Raw genomic sequence first — 21605 nt, forward strand, 5'->3', positions numbered from 1 at the left:
TTAGCTCATGTATTTAAGTCATTGGTTCACATTCGGCTAGTTTTTGTACATGTTGTGTAATCAGGTTTTTGTTCCATTCTTTTGTATGTTGTCCCAGAACCATTTGTTGAAGAGACTATTCTTACTCCCAATGACTGCTTTTGACCTCCTTATAAAAAATCAATCTGCCATGCATGTATGGGTTTGTTTCTAGACTGTTAATTCTATTCCATTGGTCTATATGTCTATCCTATGTCAGTATAGGTATTCCCTGCTTTTCAAAAGTTTGTGTTATACCACTTTGCTTTTACAAAAGACCTACATTACTACCTACTTTTGCTAACTGAAAGAAATCTGAAAAGGATTTTCCCTTTTATGACAAAAGGTAAAAAGAGACACTAGCGTTCAGCATTTGTTTTGCAGTGAGTCTTTATAGAGGCAGTGTGCACCCTTAGCCATAAGAGAGGCACAGCCAAGCTCTTTCCCTGGGAACTACATCTCAGCACCAAGCCATCATAGCTTTGAACTGTACCTGTGAGCATCTGTGCTTAATCTTGATGTATGTTGTGCATCCATTAGCAAGATCAGAGTATCAGAAAAGCCTACTACAAATTATTTTTGGGGCCTGGGAATGTTCAAAAATATTTTCCATCTAAATTTATGGTAATTGCTTCTTCACTCCTTGCCATTTCTGTTTATGAAAGGTTTCATAGGAACTCATTTTTGGATAGTAGGAAGAAACCTGTACCACACTGTTTTGATTACAGTAGCTTTGTAGTAAGTTTTGAAATTGGGACGTGTAAGTCCTCCAGTTTTGTTCTTCTCTAATATTATTTTTTATTTAAAAAATAGTTTTTTTATTTCAAAAATGTTTGTAATGTTTATTATTTTTGAGAGACAGAGAGAGACATAGTGCAAGCAGGGGAGGGACAGAGAGAGAGGGAGACACAGAATCCCATGCAGGTTCCAGGCTCTGTGCTGTCAGCACAGAGCCCAACATGAGGCTTGAACTCACAGACTGCAAGATCATGACCTGAGCTGATGTCAGCTGCTTAACTGACTGAGCCACTCAGGTGCCCCTCTCTAATATTATTTTGGCTGTCCTGCAACTTAATATGAATTTGAGGGTTAGCCTTTCCATTTTTGCAAAAATGCCAAAGGGATTGTATTGAATTGGTAGATCACTTTAATAAGTATTGGTCTGTTAATCCAATCCATGAGCATGGTGTCTTTCCATTTATTTAGGTCTTCTTTAATTGTTTTTCATCAATGTTTTGTGAATTTTAGTACACAAACTTTTCACCTTTGTAATTAAATTTATCCCTAGATATTTCATCTTTTTGAATGCTGTCTTAGTCTGCTTAGGTTGCTGTAACAAAATACCACACACCAAGTGCCTTAAACAATAGAAATTTCTTTCTTACAGTTCTAGACACTGGGAATCCAAGATCAAGGTTCTGGCCAATGTGGTTTCTGGTGAGAGTTTTCTTTTGGGCTTGTAGACAGCTCCCTTCTCACTTTGCCTTCCATAGTGGGGAGGGAGAGAAGGAAAGGGAGACAGAGTATACTCTTGTGTCTGTTCTTATAAAGCTACTAATCTATCAGATCAGGGCCTCACCCTTATGATGTCATTTAACCTTAAATTACCTCTTTATAGGCCTTATCTCCAAAAAACAATCACATTGGGGATTAGGGCTTCAACATATGGATTTGACGGGGGGTGGGGAGGGAGACGATTCACTCCATAGCAGATGATATTATAAATGCAATTATTACTTAATTTACTTTTTGGATTATTCATTGTTGGTGTATTAAAAAAAACACAACAAAAAGTTTTTTGAGTGCTGATCTTGTACTCTGGAAATTTGCCAGATTTGTTTATTAGTTCTAATAGTTGTGTGTGTGTGTGTGTGTGTGTTCTTTAGGGTTTCTATATATATAGTATTATAGCATCTGTTAATTGAGATAGTTTTATTTCTTCTTCACAACTTGGATGCCTTTTAATTCTTTCTCTTGCCTAATTGCTTTGGCTAGAGTCATTCTTTCATTTTAAGGAATTGGCTCATGCAATTGTGGAAGCTGGCAAGTCTGAAATTTATAGGGCAGACTGGTAAGCTGAAAACTCAGGCAGGAGTTGATGCTGCAATCTTGAGACAGAATTTGTTCTTTTCCAAGAAACCTCAGTTTTTGCTGTAAAGGCCTTCGTGTATTATCAAACTTGATTAAAAAAGTCCTACCCATATCATCAAGAATAATCTCCTTTACTTAGAATCAATCAATTGTAGATGAAAAACACATCTACAAAATACCTTCACAGTACACCTGGGTTACTGTTTGATTAGATAGGTGGGTACTGTGGCCTAGCAAAGTTGACACGTAAAACCAACCATCACGCCCAGTGTGATAGATAGTTTTATTAGTTTATAATTTTTTTAAATAAAAAAATTCACTTTTATCATGGCTTAAGTTTGGGTAGAGTATACTTCCCCACCCTAGTGACTTTGCATTTTGCCATATGACTTACTTTGGCCAATGGAATTGTGAGTGGATGTAACACGTGTCCACTAATTGGGAAATTAGCTGGGGTCTTGGAGAGAAGGAGAAGGCATGTATATTCTGAATCCTTTGGCTTTTCATGTGCACATGTGTGTTTGTATGTGTGTGTTTCTGTAGGCAATTATATAGTGTCCAGCTTGAAATGGCTCCTACTGGCAAAAGAAATAATACTTGTAGCACCAAGGATAATTAAAAGGTTTTTACTGCAATGGATTGAAGCATATTAAATATGTTAAGAGTACATGAATTCTTTTTTCTTTTTTTAATGTTTATTTATTTATTTTGAGAGAGAGAGAGAGAGAGAGAGAGTATATGAATGAGCAGGGGAGGGGCAGAGAGAGAGAGAGAGAGAGAGAGAGAGAGAGAGAGATCGAGAATCCCAAGCAAGCTCCTTGCTGACAGCGCAGAGCCCAATGTGAGGCTTGAACTCATGAACGATGAGATTAGGAACTGAGCCAAAACCAAGGTTTGGCTGATTAACTGACTGAGCCACCCCAAAAGTTCTTGATATTGCTACATGAATTCTTAATATTTCTTAAGAAAAAAAAAACACCTCACTAGTCACGTTGAGGAGTGCTAGGACACCAATTCACTATTCTGAAATTAGTAAATAAAGGTTAAAAAAGTAATTACCCTGCTTTCCTACACAAACTGAAATTCAGAGTAACCAAATTGCTGATGAAGAAAAACTAATAGAAAACATCCAATGAATAAGTGAAGGAGGAATGATAGAGTTATCGCTGTTTTGCAACCCATAAGAAAATAATGCTTCTAGGAAATAATAGGTCCAGTTCCACATATAAGGAGCTCAGAAGTTGATACTCCATCTTAATAATAAGCAAAAAGATGAACAAACTGAAAAATCAACAACTCTTCTTAGATCTGCAAGAGAAGTGAAGTCACAGGGCACACACTGCCCCCAAATTAGAAACTGACAGATGACTACAGATTCACAACTTATTGGAGCAGCAGCCTCTGTGAGAACCAGTGCTGGGTAGGGAAACTGAACTGCAATTGAATTGCTGGAGGTTCAGTGTCGACAACGTTGAGAGTTAAAATCTCCAGGGGGACCCAGTCATGAGGCAGCCCCCACACTTATAAGTTTATACCTCCAAGAATTCTACCAGGATCTCACAGTAAATATCAGAGAAAAATCTTATGATTCATGCAGGAGAAGAGAAAGAAGAACCATTAAAAAAAAAAAAAAAAAAGAACTATGTTCTTAGTAAGGTTTGTCCTCAGAGGAAACCAGTTAGTCAGATTAGGGGTTTTATCAGAGCCTAGATCACCTGGTGGAAAGGAAATACTCAACTCTAGCCCACTCTTAGCCATCCTGTCCCATATGTGGGAGGAATGGGGAGGAGGCAGAGAAGCACTTGTGAGGTTCATAGTTCAGAGGCATAGGCTCACTGAAAGATTGAGGCCTACTCATGGGACTGTAGAATGCTTTCCTCCCCTAAGCCTCACCATTATATTACTAAAGGCCTATTTACAGCAGTTCCTTTTACATAGTGCATCATGTCCAGCTATCAAGAAAAAATTACAAGACATTTTAAAAGGCAAAAAATATAGTTTGAAGAGACAGAGCAAGCATTAGAACCAGACATGGCATGGATATTGGAATGATCAGACTGGGAATTTAAAACCGAGAGTAATTTGCTGAAGGCTTTAATGGATAAAGTAGACAGAATGCAAGAAAAGATGGGCAGTGTGAGCATGGAGACGAAAGTCTTAACAGAACCAAAAATAAATGCTAGAGACCAAAAAATGTGTAAAAGAAAGGAAGAATGCCTTTGATGGGCCTATTAGTAGACTGGGCTGGCAGAGGAAATAATAACTCATGATTGCCAAATAACCATTAGGTAGAATGTTGAAAGAGAACTTTATAAAAAGTGGATCAGGCTGCCAACACTTGATCAATCTTAACAGTACCATAGTGAGATGATCAAATATTCTGTGCTTTGTCATATGACATGTTTCATATTGTTACTATTTATGATTATTTTCACAAAATCAGAAATTGAATCTGAATCTAATGAAGCCTACAGGTCTACCAGTTTACTTGAAAAAAGAGGCACAGAGTAACATGTTAAGTAACACCATGATACTACAATCTACCCAGTACATGATGTGGTAACCACTGTAGGAAAACGGACTGTGAATTTGCCATGTTGATATTAAGGAATTACTGTTAACTGATATAGGCTGAATTTTGTGCTTCCCCTCTCCCCATTCATATGCTGAAGCTCTAATCCCTAGTACCTTAGAATGTGACTACAGTTGGGAATAGAGCCTTTAAAGAGGTGATTAAGTTAAATGAGGCTGTTAAGGTGGGTCCTAATCCAATATGACTCATACCCTTGTAAAAAGAGGTGGGGACACATAAAGAGACACCAGGGATGTGAACACATAAATCTGTGGTATTTTATAATGGCAGACCAGCAAATGAGTACAATAACATTAGGTGGAACAGTGAATTTTGGTTATAAGAATAACAGAAATGAACCTTATCTATTAGAGATACAAAATATAGTGTTTACAGGTGAAATTATGAATTTTGTAATATGGTTTAAAATACTTAAAAAATACATGGTAGATGAAACAAGAATGGTAAGTTATTGGTAATTACTGAAACTGAGTAAAAGGTATTAGTAATGCATTTTATCTCCACTTTTGTATATGTTTGAAAATGTCCAAAATAAATAAACGTATGCACATGCAACCACAGACACATACATACCATATGCCAATATATGCTAGATGAAATATAGTTTTACTCAGAATTCTGGTTCAAACTCATCTAGTCTCATGGATTTGGCTATTGCCCATGTGCTAAAGACTCTCAAGTCCTCAGTTTTATCCATTTCTGGGAACTCAACATTTTTACTTGCTGTGCCAGAGGCCTTTCACATGTAAAATGTCCAAAATTAATTCACATCTTTTCCTTCAGATTTTCCATGTTTGTCTGCTGGTGATCATCAGCTTTCCACAGATAAGAGTCTGGCTTAGAGATCTCCTCTCTTAGGCCCCACATCTCACCCGTCCTCAAGTTTCTGGTGTCCTATTTCTGAATGCCTGTCAGGTCTGGCCTCTCCTCTCTGATGTCAATTCCATGGTTCTCACTCTGGTTTACTGTATTCACACCTGGATAGCTGTAGGTCCCTCTTACCTGCAGTCCCTGCTTCCTTTCTTATCCTGGGTCTCCCACTCAGTTATGTTCAGATTGTTGCTAAAGTCATCTTTTTTGTCATAACTTTTTAAAGAAAGTTGGACAGATAATACATGAACATAAAGCAGTACAAAAATATATAACAATAGAAAAGTGAGTCTATTATTGTGGCACAGTTTATGATAGCACAGATCCAGAAGGAACCAAATTTTCATCAAAAGGTAACCTGAGTAAACCAGGATAGGGCCCCGTAGTACACTAATCTGGCCCTAAAAAGGAATGAAAAATATATCTCTTTATAGCATGTATTGTTATGTGAAGAAAGCCCCACACCTACAATGACACCTGATTCCTTTTATTTTTATTTTTTAAATAATAAATAAATAAATAAATAAATAAATAAATAAATAAATAAAGTTTATTTATTTATTTTGAGAGAAAGAGAGGGAGAATGCATGTTTGCAAGCGTGGGAGGGGCAGAGAGAGAGGGAGAGACAGAATCCCAAGCAGGCTCTGCACTGTCAGTGCAGAGCCTGACGTGGGGCTCGTCCCATGAACAGTGAGATCATGACTTAAGCCAAAATCAAGAGTTAGATGCTTAACCAACAGCCACCCAGGTGCCCTTCACACCTGATTCCTTTTAGTGGGGAAGGAGAGCACAACTTGGCACTAATAGTGTTTGTGGCTTTCAGATTAGTCATTGTTTCGAGGTATTTCAGTGGACAGTGGTAGGAAATAAATATAAGTGTAAATAAAAATAAAAAGTAAATATATTGACATACATCATGAACTTGTGTGGACATTTTAATTTAAATTCAGTATTTTGGGTTTTTATTTAACCTCTTTATCTTAAGTGTATATAGGCTTTCTCCCACAGTGAAAATGCTCATCCCCAAGTGCACCAAAATAATGACCATTGCTTTGTCCTATGTAACATTTGCAACTATTTCAGAATAATAACACCAAGACTACCATCAACAATACGATTACTGTAACATTTAAAAAATTTTTAAAGATGTTTTTGTAGAGTATATACTATTAGAAATACACCTACAAATTGTGTTTTTTTTAAAGAGACATTTGAAATGTCTTTCAGTATGGTTTTGCTTTTGTTTTTAGGAATTGATTTTTTTAATAATTTACTTTCATAAAAATATGAAATAAATATGTGGTTACATATCAAATCTACAAATTAGGTTAAACTCAGAAATTCTAGCTTCTATTCCAGTTCCCTCATCCTGTTCCTCTTTCCCTATATTGGTAACAAAACTATATTAGTTTTTTTTTTTTTTTGGTTTATTCTATTTAATATAGTTACTATATACATGTATATTAAATATGCATGTATTTATTGTATATTATATATGTATATATATGTATGTATATATATGTGTCTTTTGTTACTAATACTAATGGAAACTGGTAAATAAAGAGAGGATTAAAGCATTTTATTCTGTTTTTGTAATTTTCTGTGCCTTAAGGGATTCAATTAATTTATGAAAAGTTTCTTTTTAAAGAATAAAAGCTAATAGAACTTCCAGGGAGGATGGCAGAGTAGGAGGACTCTAAGCTCACCTCCTCCCACAAGTACACCCAGATAACACCCACATCAGTGAAAAAAGCTCAGAAACCCAAAGACTGGCAGAACAGACTCCACAGAGCTAAACACAGAGAAAGGCCACATAAAAAATGCTAGGAAAATTCTGAGAAAATAACTCAGAAACCCAGACTGGCAGAACAGACTCTACACAGCTAAACACAGAGAAGAGCCAAATAAAAAATGCTAGGAAGGGCAGAGATGCAGTTAGGAACAAAACTGACTTGCCAAACGACCCACAGTGGGGGAGGGAGAAAACCAGACTCCACACCAGGCACTCCAGGCTTGGGGGACTTGCACTGGGAAGATGAATCCCTATAACATTTGGCTTTGAAAACCAGAGGAGATTAATATCACCAGTTTTTGTAATCAGTGGGGCTTAACAGTGCTTAAAAAGCAGTGACTCAGCTCTGGGAGAGGGGAGGGTGATAGGAAACTGAGTCTCTACCTTTAAAGAGGCAGCATAGCAGAACACAACAATCTGCATAACTTGAGCCACAGAACTCGGCAGGTATGTGGTGCAGAGAGGTGAACTGGGAGAGAGAAGTCACAGAGGGTAGGGATCTATTTTTGTGGAGAGGGAAAGAGGAAGGGGGGGGGACAGGAGTGCAGCAGGTCCAAGGGTTTTGTGGGCCACATGAGGAGAAGTGGTTCCACTTCTTGGAGGGCATTTGGTAGAGGCCATACGGCCTCCCCACAGGCAAAGGCCCCAGGGGACCCTGGAGAACAGCCACATTTGTTGGTATTGGAACAAAGTTTCCAGAGTGTGGTGAAATCTAGTGCCAGGTGTATATTGGGATTTGCCATAATCTCTGAACCTCTGCTGCAGGGAAATTGCATAAATGTTCCCTGGGGCAAGCTGGTACCAGGCCATTGCTCAGCAAGACCCTCCCCCAGAGGGTCAGAGTGGGTCCACACCACTGGGTTCTCGGAAGTGAGGGGTTTGGAAACATAGCCCCAATTTTGATAAAATTTGGGAGGGAGGTGCTGCCTGGCAGGCTGACAGCTGGGACCTGGACAGTGTAGAAGCAGGGAGTGGACAGAAGCCTGAGACAAAGGAGGGGTACTTGACTGTGGGTCAATGAAAGTGCAGAGTTCCTGTGCCAGAAACTAGGAAGCTGGGTGATGCCATTTTCACCTCTCTCATGCATGCACATACACCTGCATGGGCATGCGTACCACACCTATCCACCCCAGTAAGCTAAGCAGCATCACTTAGTGGAGAAAGGAGTCGTTACACCCCACCCCACCCAACTGCACCCTCCAAGCACAATCCCTTATAGACCAGCACAAGTCCCTCTACCAGCTTAGTGTATGGACTATAGAGTACTTCATAGTTTGAGCTCTAGGGGAAATTGGATGTAACTTCATTTGGGTTTCATTCTGTTTGCTGTTCATCTATTCTTTTTTTTTTTTTTTTTGCTTTAAATGTTTTTTCTTTTTTTTTTTTTTTCTTTTTCTTGGATACAGAAAGAGAATATTTTAATTTTTATTTTCCTTTTTAAAATTCTTTTTACTATGTTTTTTTTTGTAAAGTCTTTTATTCTATTTCACTTTATTCTATTTTATTGTATACTTTAATTTTTAAATTTTTTGTCTTTCTTTTTTTCTCTTCCTTCCCTTTTTTCTCTATTCTATCAAGCTTCTTTCAACGACCAGACCAAACACACTAAGATCGAGATTCCTTTATTTGATTTTTTGTGTTGTTCTTAATTTTTTTTATTTTTTATTTTTTTATTCTTTATTTTATTAATTCTTTTTTCCCTCTGAAATGACAAAACAAAGGAATTCACCCCAAAAGAAAGAACAGGAAGAAATGACAGCCAGGGGCTTACTCAACACAGATATAAGCAAGATGTCTGAACTAGAATTTAGAACCACGATAATAAGAATACTAACTGGGGTTGAAAAAACCATAGAATCCCTTTCTCCGGAGATGAAAGAAGTAAAATCTAGCTAGGACAAAATTAAAAATGCTATAACCGAGATGCAATCTCGAATGGCTGCCATGGCAGCAAGGGTGGATGAAGCAGAGCAGTAAATCAGCAATATAGAAGACAAAAATTATGGAGAACAATGAAGCAGAAAAAAAGGGAAACTAAAGCAAAAGAGCATGCTACAAGAATTAGAGAACTCAGTGCCTTACTACATCTGAATCATAGGAATCCCAGAAGATGAAGAAAGTGAAAAGGGGGTAGAAATTTTATGTGAGCAAATTATACTGGAAAACGTTGCTAATTGGGGAAAGACACAGACATCAAAATCCAAGAAGCACGGAGAATTCCCATTAGATTAAAAACAAACAAAAAAAGACCACCAACAAAGCATATCATAGTCAACTTCACAAAATATACAGAGAAGGAAAGAATTATGAAAGCAGCAAGGGAAAAAAAGTCTTCCTATAGGTTAAGTCTTCCTTTACCTATAAGGAAGAGAGATCAGGTTTGCAGCAGACCTATCCCCAGAAACTTGACAGGCCAGAAAGGAGTGGCAGGATATATTCAATGTGCTGAATCAAAAAATATGCGGCCAAGAAGTCTTTATCCAGCAAGGCTGTCATTCAAAATAGAAGGAGAGATAATGAGTTTCCCAGACAAATGAAAACTAAAGGAGTATGTGGCCACTAAACTAGCCCTGCAAGAAATTTTAAGGGGGCCTCTCTGAGGAGAGAAAAGATGAAACAAAACAAAAAAGACCAAAAGCAACAAAGACAGGACCAGAGAACACCACCAGAAATTCCAACTCTACAGGCAACACGATGGCAATAGATTCATATATTTCAGTACTCACTCTAAATGTCAATGGTCTAACTGCTCCAATCAAAATACACAGGGTAACAGAATGAATAAGAAACAAGATCCATCTGTGTGCTGTTTACAAGAGATATTTTAGACCTAAAGACACCTTCAGATTGAAAGCAAGGGATGGACGACCATCTATTATGCTATTGGTTGCCAAAAGAAAGCTGGAGTAGCCATACTTATATCAGACAACCTAGATTTTAAAATAAAGACTGTAACAAAGGATGAATAAGGGCATTATATCATAATTAAGGGGTCTCTCCACCAACAGGAGCTAACAATTGTAAACACTTATGCCCCCAGTTTGAAAGAACCCAAATATATAAATCAGTTAATCACAAACATAAAGAAACTCATTGACAATAATACCATAATAGTAGGGAACTTCAACACTTCCTATACAGCAATGGACAGATCATCTTAGCAGAAAATCAACAAGGAAACAATGGCTTTGAATGACACACTGGACTGGATGGACTTCACAGGTATATTCAGAACATTTTATCCTAAAACAGCAGAATACACATTATTCTCGAGTACAAATGGAAAATTCTCCAGAATAGATCACATACTGGGACACAAATCAGCCCTCAACAAGTACAAAAAGATCGAGACCATACCATGCATATTTTCAGACCACAATGCTATGAAACTTGAAATCAACCACAAGAAAAAATTTGGAAAGACCATGAATACTTGGAGATTAAAGAACATCCTACTATACAATGAATGGGTTAACCAAGAAATTAAAGAGGAAATTAAAAAGCCACAAAAATGATAATAGCCTAAAATCTCTGGAATGCAGCAAAGGCACTCATAAGAGGGAAGTATATTGCAGTCCAGGCCTTCCTGAAGAAGGAAGGAAGGCCCCAGATACACAACCTAACCTTACACCTTAAAGAGCTGGAAAAAGAAGAGCAAATAAAGCCCCAAACAAGCATAAGATGGGAAATAATAAAGATTAGAGCAGAAATCAATGATACTGCAATTAAAACAACAACAACAACAACACAGTAGAGCAGATCAATGAAACCAGGAGCTGGTTCTTTGACAGAATTAACAAAATTGATAACCCCCTAGCCAAACTGATCAAAAAGAAAAAGGGAAAGGACCCAAATAAATAAAATCATGAATGAAAGAGGTCACGACCAACACTGTAGGAATACAAACAATAATAGGAGAGTATATGAGAAATTATATGCCAATAAATTGGGCAATCTGGAAGAAATGGACAAATTCCTAGAAATGTATAAGGTACGAAACCTGAAACAGGAAGAAATAGAAAACTTGAACAGACCCATAACCAGTAAAGAAATTGAATTAATAATAAAAAATCTCCCCCAAAACAAGAATCCAGGCCTGGATGGTTTTCCAGGGGAATGCTACCAAATATTTAAAGAAGAGATAACACTTATTCTTTTGAAGCAGTTCCAAAAAATAGAAATGAAAGGAAAGCTTCCATACACATTCTACAAGGCCAGCATTACCTTGATTCCAAAACCAGACAGACCTCACTAAAAAGAATTACAGACCAATTTCCCTGATGAACACGGATGCAAAAATCCTCAACAAGATACTAGTCAACTGGATCCAACAATACATTAAAAGAATTATTCATCATGATCAAGTGGGATTTATACCTGGGATGCAGGGCTGGTTCAATATGCACAAATCAATCAATGTGATGCATCATATTAATAAAAGAAAGAATAATAACCATGTGATCCTCTCAATAGATGCAGAGAAAGCATTTGACAAAATACAAAATCCTTTCTTGATAAAAACCCTCAATAAAGTAGGGATAGAAAGATCATACCTCAAGATCATAAAGCTATATACAAAAGACCCACCACTGATAATCATCCTCAATGGGGAAAAACTGACAGCTTTCCCCCTAAGGTCAGGAATATGACAAGGATGTCCACTCTCACCACTGTTATTTAACATAGTGTTGGAAGTCCTAGCCTCAACAGTCAGGCAACACAAAGAAGTAAAAGGCAGCCAAACTGGCAAGGAGGAAGTCAAATTTTCACTATTTGCAGATGACATAATACTCTATGTAGAAAACCCAAAATATTACACCAAAAAACTGCTAGAACAGATTCATGAATTCAGTAAAGTCTTAGGATATAAAATCAATGCCCAGAAATCAGTTGCATTTCTATACACTAATAATGAAGCATCAGAAAGACAAATCAAGGAATCAATCTCATATACAATTGCACCAAAAAACCATAAAATACCGAGGAATAAACCTAACCAAAGAGAACTGAAAACTATACACTGAAAACTATAGAAAGCTTATGAAAGAAATTAAAGACACAAAGAAATGGAAAACCATTCCATGGTCATGGGTTGGAAGAACAAATATTGTTAAAACATTGATAACTACCCAAAGCAATCTAAACATTCAATGCAATCCCTATCAAAATAACACCAGCATTCTTCACAGAGCTAGAACAAACAACCCTAAAATTTGTATGGAACCAGAAAAGACCCTGAATAGCCAAAGGAATCCTGAAAAAGAAAACCAAGGCTGGAGGCATCACAATTCTGGACTTCAAGATGTATTACAAAGCTGTAATCATCAAGACAGTATGTCACAAAACAGACACAGATCAATGGAACAGAATAGAGAACACAGAAATGGACCCACAAACATATGGCCAACTCATCTTTGACAAAGCACAAAAAAAATCTAATAGAATCAAGACAAATGGTGTTGGGAAAAATGGACAGCAACATGCAAAAGAATGGACCTGGACACTGTCTTACACCATACACAAAAGTAGACTCAAAGTGGTTAAAAGACTTAAAATTGAGACAGGAAGCCATCAAAATCCTAGAGGAGAAAGCAGGCAAAGACTTCTTTGACCTCGGCCACAGCAACATCTTCCTCAACATGTCTCTGGAGGCAAGGGAAACAAAAACAAAAATGATCTATTGGGATCTGATCAAGATAAAAACTTCTGCATGGCGAAGGAAGCAATCAGCAAAACTAAAAGGCAATCAGTGGAATGGGGAAGATATTTGCAAATGACATATCAGATAAAGGGTTAGTGTCCAAAATCTATAAAGAACTTACCAAACTCAACACGAAATAAATAAAAAATCCATTAAAGAAATGGGCAAAAGACATGAATAGACACTTTTCCAAAGAAGACATCCAGATGGCTAACAGACACATGAAAAAATGGTCAACATCACTCATCATCAGGGAAATACACATCAAAACCAGAATGAGATACCACTTCACACCTGTCAGAATGGCTAATATTAACAACTCAGGCAACAATAGATGTTGGCGAGGATGTGAAGGAAGAGGAACCCTCTTGTACTGCTGTTGGGAATGCAAACTGGTGCAGCCACTCTGGAAAACAGTATGGAGTTTCCTCAAAAAATTAAAAATAGAACTACCCTACAATCCAGCAATTGCACTACTATGTATTTATACAAAGGATACAGGTGTTCTGTTTCGAAGAGACACATGTACCCTGATGTTTATAGCAGCACTATTGATGATAGCCAAAGTATGCAAAGAGCCCAAATGTTCATCGACTGATGAATGGATAAAGAAGGTGTGGTGTATATATACAATAGAATATTACTTGGCAATCAAAAAGAATGAAATCTTGCTATTTACAACAATGTGGATGGAACTATAGTGTATTATGGTAAGCCAAAGTAGTCAGAGAAAGACAAATATCACATGACTTCACTCGTATATGGAATTTAAGATTAAAAAACAGATGAACATAAGGAAAGGAAGCAAAAACAATATAAAAACAGGGAGGGGGACAAACATAAGAGACTCTTAAATACAGAGAACAAACTGAGGGTTGCTGGAGGGGTTTTCATTGGGGGAATGGGCTAAATGGGCAAGGGGTGTTAAGGAGAACATCATTGGGATGAGCACTGGGTGTTATATATAGGTGATGAATCACTGGATTCTACTCCTGAAATCATTATTGCACTATGCTAACTAACTTGGATGTAAATTAAAAAAAAAAAAAAGCAGTATAACAAATAGCCCCACTGAGATATAGCATGGAAGCTGCAGTTTGAAAAAGTCATGGGGTATAGGGGAAGGTTCATTTACTAATCTTAGGAAATGTGCTGGAGGGGCAGGGATCATTAGGAGACTTCTTCAAGGATAAAAGATCTGACAGACACCATTTCCCTCCCCTGCCCCCAGCTTTCATATATCTGTGGGAACCAGTGCTAACACTTTTCTACCTAGCTTGCTAACCACATGCCCTGCCCCTGCCCTCTCTTTCAGACCTGCCCCCTCCAACCTGGCCTCTGCAGGAGTTTTCCAAAGCTGCTCCAGGTCTCCTCCCACAGCAGAGTTGTGCTAATACCTGTGCCACACCCTCATATTCTCCTCTGGGCCCACCCCATCTAGCACACCCTTGGCAAGAGTCTGTGGAAGGCCACTCCTGCCCTGGAGAGGGGGTAAGAGAACCAGTTTGACTGTGGCCCCAGCAGTTGGCTAGGGGACAGACATCTGGTCTGACTGCAGACCCCTCCCATGAATAAAGGTTCTGAGGACAAACAGGGTGAGTGTTCTTCAGTTAGGTGTGACTGGAGCTCTGGTAGATGCTTAGTCTGACACAAATAAAGCCCAAGGCAACCCCATATTGGCCCATTAATAACACAGAGACCAAACCCTACCTATATCAGGTGAAAGAACCATTGCAGATGACTGGACTGAAGGCAAATGTGCCTTAGCTACAATGGTAGGGTGCACACAACATACATAGGAGAGAGACATCCCTGAAGTGCTAGGGGCATTGTTACTGCAGGGCAGTGTAGGAGCTTTTCTTCATAAAGCCACTGCTTTCACATACAGGAGACATACTTGACTTTCTTAGCACATAGAAGCATATCCAGATAGGTAGACAAAATGAGGAGACAGAGGCAGAGGACTATGTCCCAAATGAGAGAAAAGAACAAAATCACAAGAGAGCTAAATGAAACAGAAATGAGTAACATGAATGATTGAGAATTTAAAGTAATGGTCATAAAGATATTCACTGGACTTGAGAAAAGAGTAGAAGACATCAGTGAGACCCTCAACAAAGAGGTAGAAAACATAAAAAAGAACCAGAGATGAAAAACTTAATAATTGAAATTAAAAATATACCAAAGGGAATAAGTAAGAGACTAGAGGAAGTGTAAGAATGTATCAGTGACCTGGAGGACAGAGTAATGAAAAAATAATGCTGAAAAAGAAAGAAAAAAGAATAATAAAAACTGAGAAGCGATTAAGGGAACACAGTGACCACAAGTGTTAACATTTGCATTCTAGGGATCCCATTAGAAGAAGATAGAGAAAAGGGGGAAGAAAATTGATTTGAAGAAATAGGAGCTGAAAACTTTCCTAACTTGGAGATGGAAACAGAAATCCAGATCCAGGAGGCAGAGAGCCCCCAACAAATTCAATCCAAGGAGGTCCACACCAAGACACATAGTAATTAAAATGGCAGAAAATAATGATAAAAAGAGAACTCTAAAAGCAGCAAGAGAAAGTAAAACAATTACATACAGAGGAAACCTCATAAAACTATCAGAAGAAACTTTGCGGGCCAGAAGGGATTGACATGATATATTCAAAGTGCTGAGAGGAAAGAATCTGCAGCCAAGAATATTCTATCCAGCAAGGCTATCACTTAGAATAGAAGAAGGCACAAAGACTTTCCCAGACAAAAATTAAAGGAATTCATCACCAAGCCTACCCTATAAGAAATATTAAAGGGGATTCTTTGAATGGAAAGAAAAGACCCTAAGTAAGAGTAAGAAAGTAGGAGGCACAAAAACAGCAAAATTAAGCATATCTATAAAAATCAGACAAAGGATTCACAAAAGAGAAGAAAGTAAGCCATGGCACCATGCCTGAGTGATGGGGAGAAGAGTAAATATTTAGTGCTTTTAGAATGGGCTCAAACTTATGTAGCCATCAAATTAATAGAGACTGCTATATGCATACAATGTTATATGTAAACCTAATGGTAATCACAAATCAAAAACTGGTAATGGATATCAAAAAGAAAGAGAAAGAGAGAGAAGTAATCCAAGTATATCACTAAAGAAAGCCGGCAAATCATGACAGAAGGGAGCAAGAGAAGAAAGGAACAGAAAAGAACTACAAAAACAACTCTAAAACAGCAAAATGGCAATAAGTGTATACCTATCAATAATCTTTGAATGTAGGGGTGCCTGGGTAGCTCAGTCAGTTAAGCATCCGACTTTGGCTTCAGTCATGATCTTGCAGTTTATGGGCTCAAGCCCTGTATCAGGCTCTGTGCTGACAGCTCAGAGCCAGGAGCCTGCTTCAGACTTTGTGTCTCCCTCTCTCTCTGCCCCTCTCCCACTCATTCATTCTCTCTCTCTCTCTCTCTCTCTCTCTCTCTCTCTCTCTCTTTCTCTCTCTCTCTCTCTCTCTCTCTCTCTCTCTCCCTCCCTCCCTCAAAAATAAACATTAAAATAACTACTTTGAATATAAATGGACTAAACACTGCAATCAAAAGACATAGGGTGATGGGAAGGATAAAAAAGTGACACCCATTTATATGCTGCCTTACAAGAGACCCATTTCAGACGTAAAGACATATGCAGATTAAAAGTGAAGGGATGGAAAACATTTTTCATGCAAATGTAAGTGAAAATAAATCCAGGATAGCAATATTTGTAAACAGCCTTTAAAACATAGACTTTAACAAGAGACAAATAAGGACACTACATAATCATAAAGGGAAAAATCCAGTAAGAAAATAATAACAATTGTGAATATTTGTGCACCCAACATGGAGCACCCAAATACATAAAGCAACTTAATAGTTGGAAGTTGGAATAAAGGAAGTAATTGATAGTAATGCAATAATAGTAGAGGACTTTAACATTCCACTTACATCAATGGATAGGTCATGCAAACAAAATCAACAAGGGATCAATGGCTATAAATGACACATTGGACCTGATGAGTTTAACAGATATATTTAGAATATTCCATCCTGAAACAGCAGAACACGTATTCTTTTCAAGCACACATGGAACATTCTAAACAAGCCACAACAAATTCAAAAAGATTGTAGTTTTATTATGTATCTTTTCCAACCACTTGAAACTAGTTTTATTATGTATCTTTTCCAACACTTGAAACTAGAAATCAACCTCAAGAAAAAAGTCTGGAGAAAACACCAATACATGGAGGTTACATTACTGCTATTCAACAATGAATGGGTCAACCAAGAAATCAAAGAAGTAAAAAATTATATGGAAACAAGTGAAAATAAAAACACATTGATCTAAAATCTTTAGGGTATAGCAAAATGGTTCAAAGAGAGAAATTTATAGCAATACAGGTCTACCTCAAGAAGCAGGAAAAATCTCAAATAAACAACCTAACCTTACACCTAAATGAACTAGGAAACGAACAACAAACAAAACCACAAACCAGCAGAAGGAAGGAAATGATAAAGATTAGAGCAGAAATAAATGATACAGAAAGTAAAACAATAACAACAAAACAAACAAAACAAAAAATCAGTAGAACAGATAAATTAAACCAGGAACTGATTTTTTTAAAAGATCAACACAATTGATAAACCTCTAGCCAGACTCATTAAAAACAAAAACAAAAACAAAAAGAGAGAGAGAAAGAGAACCCAAATAAAATCACAGATGAGATCAAGGTGGTATGGCCATAGTTAAAAAAAAAAAAAATCGAGAGAGAGAGGATCCAAATAAACAAGATCACAAATGAGAGAGGAGAAAAAAGTAACCAATACCACAGAAATACAAACAATTGTAAGAGAATATTATGAAAAAATATATGCCAACAAATTGGACAACCTAGAAGAAATGGATAAATTCCTAATAAACATATAACCTACCAAAACTGAAGCAAGAAGAAATACAAAATTTGTGTAGTCTGATTACCAGCAATGAAATTGAATCAGTAATCAAGGAACTCCCAACAAACAAAAGTCCATGACCAGACAACTTCATAGGCAGATTCTACCTGACATTTAAAGAAGAGTTAATACCTGTTCTTCTCAAACTATTCCTCCCCCCAAAAAAATAGATGAATAAGGAAAACTTCCAAATTCATTCTGTGAGGCCAGTATTACCCTGATACCAAAGCCAGATAAAGACACTACAAAAAAGAGGCCACTACAGGCCAATATCTCTCATGAACATAGATACAAAAACCCTCAACAAAATCCTAGCAAGCCGAATCCAACAATCCATTAAAAAAATCATTCACCATGATCAAGTGGGATTTATTCCTGGGATGCAAGGGTGACTCAATATTCACAAATTAACCAATGTGATATATCACATCAATAAGAGAAAGGATAAAAAAAAAGTATGATCATTTCAATAGCTGCAGAAAAAGCATTTGTCAAAATATAACATCTATAGATGATAAAAACCATCAACAAGTAGGTCTAGAGGGAACATACCTCAAAATAATAAAGGCCATGTATGAAAACCCCACAGTGAACATCATACTCAATGGGGAAAAACTGAGAGCTTTTCCGCTAAGATCAGCAATAAAACAAGGATGTCCACTCTTACCACATTTATTCAGTATAGCACTGGAAGTCCTAGCCACAGCAGAAAACAAAAAGGAATGAAAGGCATCCACATCAGCAAGGAAGAAGTAAAACTTTCACTGTTTGCAGATGACTTAATACTATATATAGAAAACCTAAAAGACTCCACCAAAGAACTGTTAGAGATGATAAACAAATTCAGTAAAATTGCAAGATACAAAATTAACATACATAAATCTGTTGCATGTCTATATAACAATGATGAAGCAACATAAAGAGAAATAAAAGAACAGTTCCATTTACAATTGCACCAAAAAGAATAAGGTACCTAGGAATGCATCTAACCAAAGAGGTGAAAGACCTATATACTGTGAAAATTATAGCACACTGATGAAAGAAATTGAAGACGACACAAAGAAATGGAAAGACATTCCATGCTCATGTGTTGGAAGAACAATATTTTTTAAATGCCTATAGTGCCAAAAAATCTACATATTTAATGCAATACTTATCAAAATGCCACCAGCATTTTTCACATAACTTGAACAAACAATCCTATAAATAGCCAAAGCAATCTTGTAAAAGAACAAAACTGGAGATATAACAATTCTTGACATCAAGTTATATCACAAAGCTGTAGTAATCAAAACCGTATAGTACTGGCATTTAAAAAAAGACACATAGATCAATGGAACATACTAGAAAACCCAGAAAAAAACCCACAATTATATGTTCAATTAATCTTTGACAAAGGGAGAAAGGATATCCAATGGGAAGCAGACTGTCTCTTCAACAAATGGTGTTGGGAAAACTGGACAGAAACATGCAAAAGAATGAAACTGGACCACTTTCTTATACCATACTCAGATATAAACTCAAAATGGATTAAAGACTTAGATCTGACACCTGAAACTATAAAAATCCTAGAAGAGAACACAGGCAGTAACATCTTTGACAATGGCCATAGCAACATTTTTTCTAGATATGTCTCCTGAGGCAAGAGAAACAAAAATGGACTACTGGGACTTCATCAAGATAAAAACTTCTGCACAGGGTACCTGGGTGGCTTAGTTGGTTAAGCGTCTGACTTCAGCTCAGGTCATGATCTCATGGCTCATGAGTTCAAGCCCCACACTGGGGCTATGCTGACACCTTAGAGCCTGGAGCCTGCTTCAGATTCTGTCTCCATCTATCTCTCTCTGCCCCTTGTCTGCTCTCTCTCTCTCTCGCTCTCTCTCTCTCTCTCTCTCTCTCTCTCACACACACACACACACACACACACACACACACACACACTCATATAAATAAATATTTAAAAACATTTTTAAAAAAACTTCTGCACAGGATAGACTCAACAAAACTAAAAGGCAACCTATGGAATGGGAGAAGATATTTGTAAATGGCATATGTGATAAAGGTATAATATCCAAAGTATATAAAGAACTTTTACAATTTAACACCCCCAAAACAATCCAATTAAAAAGTGGACAGAAGTGAGTAGACATTTCTCTAAAGAAGACATACAGGTGGCCAAAAGACATATGAAAGTATGTTCAACATCAATGATCACCAGGGAAATACAAATCAAAACTACAATGAGATATCACCTCACATCTCTCAGAATGGCAAAAATCAAACACATGAAGCAACAAGTGTTGGCAAAGAAGTTGAGAAAAAGGAACCCTTGTGTACTGTTGGTGGGAATGCAAACTTGTGCAGCCATTGTGGAAAACACTATGGAGGTTCCTCAAAAAGTTAAAAATAGAACTATGATCCAACAATTGCACTACTGGGTATTTACCCCCCAAATACAAAAATACTAATTCAAAGGGAGACGTGCACCCCTATGTTTATAGCAGCATTATTTATAATAGCCAAATTATGGAAGTAGTCCAAGTGTCCATCGATAGATGAAGGGTTAAAGAAGAAGTGGTATATATATATATATATATAATGAAATATTACTCACCCATAAAAAAGAATGAAATCTTGTCATTTACATGGAGCTAGAAAGTACAATGCTAAGTGAAATAAGTCAGAGAAAGACAAATACCATATGATTTTACTCATATGTGGAATTTAAGAAAATCAACAAAGGCAAAAAAAAAAAAAAGAAAAACCAATGAACAGATCCTTAACTGTAGAGAACAAACTGGTGGTCATCAGAGAGGGGGTGGATGGGGTATTGGGTGAAATAGGTGATGGAGATTAAAGAGTACGCTTATCCTGATTGGAAAAAAAACCTCACAGGTACAAATAAGAAAATAGAAGATATTGGCAAGGATGTGGAGAAATGAGACTCCTTACACATTGCTGGTAGGCATGTAAAATGGGACAGCTACTATGGAAAATGGTATAGTGGTTCCCTAAAAAGTTCAACAGAATTACTATGTGATCCAGCAATTTCACTTCTAAGTATATTCCCAAAAGAATTGAAAACAGAGACTTTAACAGATATTTGCACGGCATTGTTCATATTTGTTCATAGTAGCATTATTCACAATAGCCAAAAGATGGAAACAACTAGGGTATCCATCAACAGATAAATAAATAAAATATGTTGTTTGCATACAGTGGAGTATTTTTTTAGCCTTAAAAGGGAATGAAATTCTTTTTTATATGTATATAATTTGCCAAATTGTCTAACATACAGTGTGAAAAAGGAATGAAATTCTGATATATGCTAACATAGATGGACCTAGCATCTTATGCAAAGTGAAATAAGCTCAACACAAAAGGGCAACTATTCTATGATTCCACTTAATGAGGTATCTAAAATATCAAATTCATAGAGGTAGAAAATAGACCAGTTTACCAGGGGTTGTGAGGAGGGAGGAATGGGAAATTGTTGCTTAATGGATATAGACTTTCCATTTTGTAAGATGAAAAGTTTCTGGAAATAGAGAGTGCTGGTGGTTACACAACATTTGTGAATGTAATTA

The 21605-nt window shown here is 37.1% G+C and overlaps 1 long non-coding RNA gene across 1 annotated transcript in view; it reads left to right on the forward strand.

Annotated features, from left to right (window-relative positions):
• Window positions 1–21605, forward strand: part of LOC106973827 (uncharacterized) — a 113594-nt gene that overhangs the window by 5119 nt on the left and 86870 nt on the right. The gene's annotated exons all lie outside the window — the stretch shown is intronic.

This window comes from Acinonyx jubatus, chromosome A1 (genome assembly GCF_027475565.1).
Source record: "Acinonyx jubatus isolate Ajub_Pintada_27869175 chromosome A1, VMU_Ajub_asm_v1.0, whole genome shotgun sequence".
Classification (NCBI taxonomy): Eukaryota; Metazoa; Chordata; class Mammalia; order Carnivora; family Felidae; genus Acinonyx; species Acinonyx jubatus.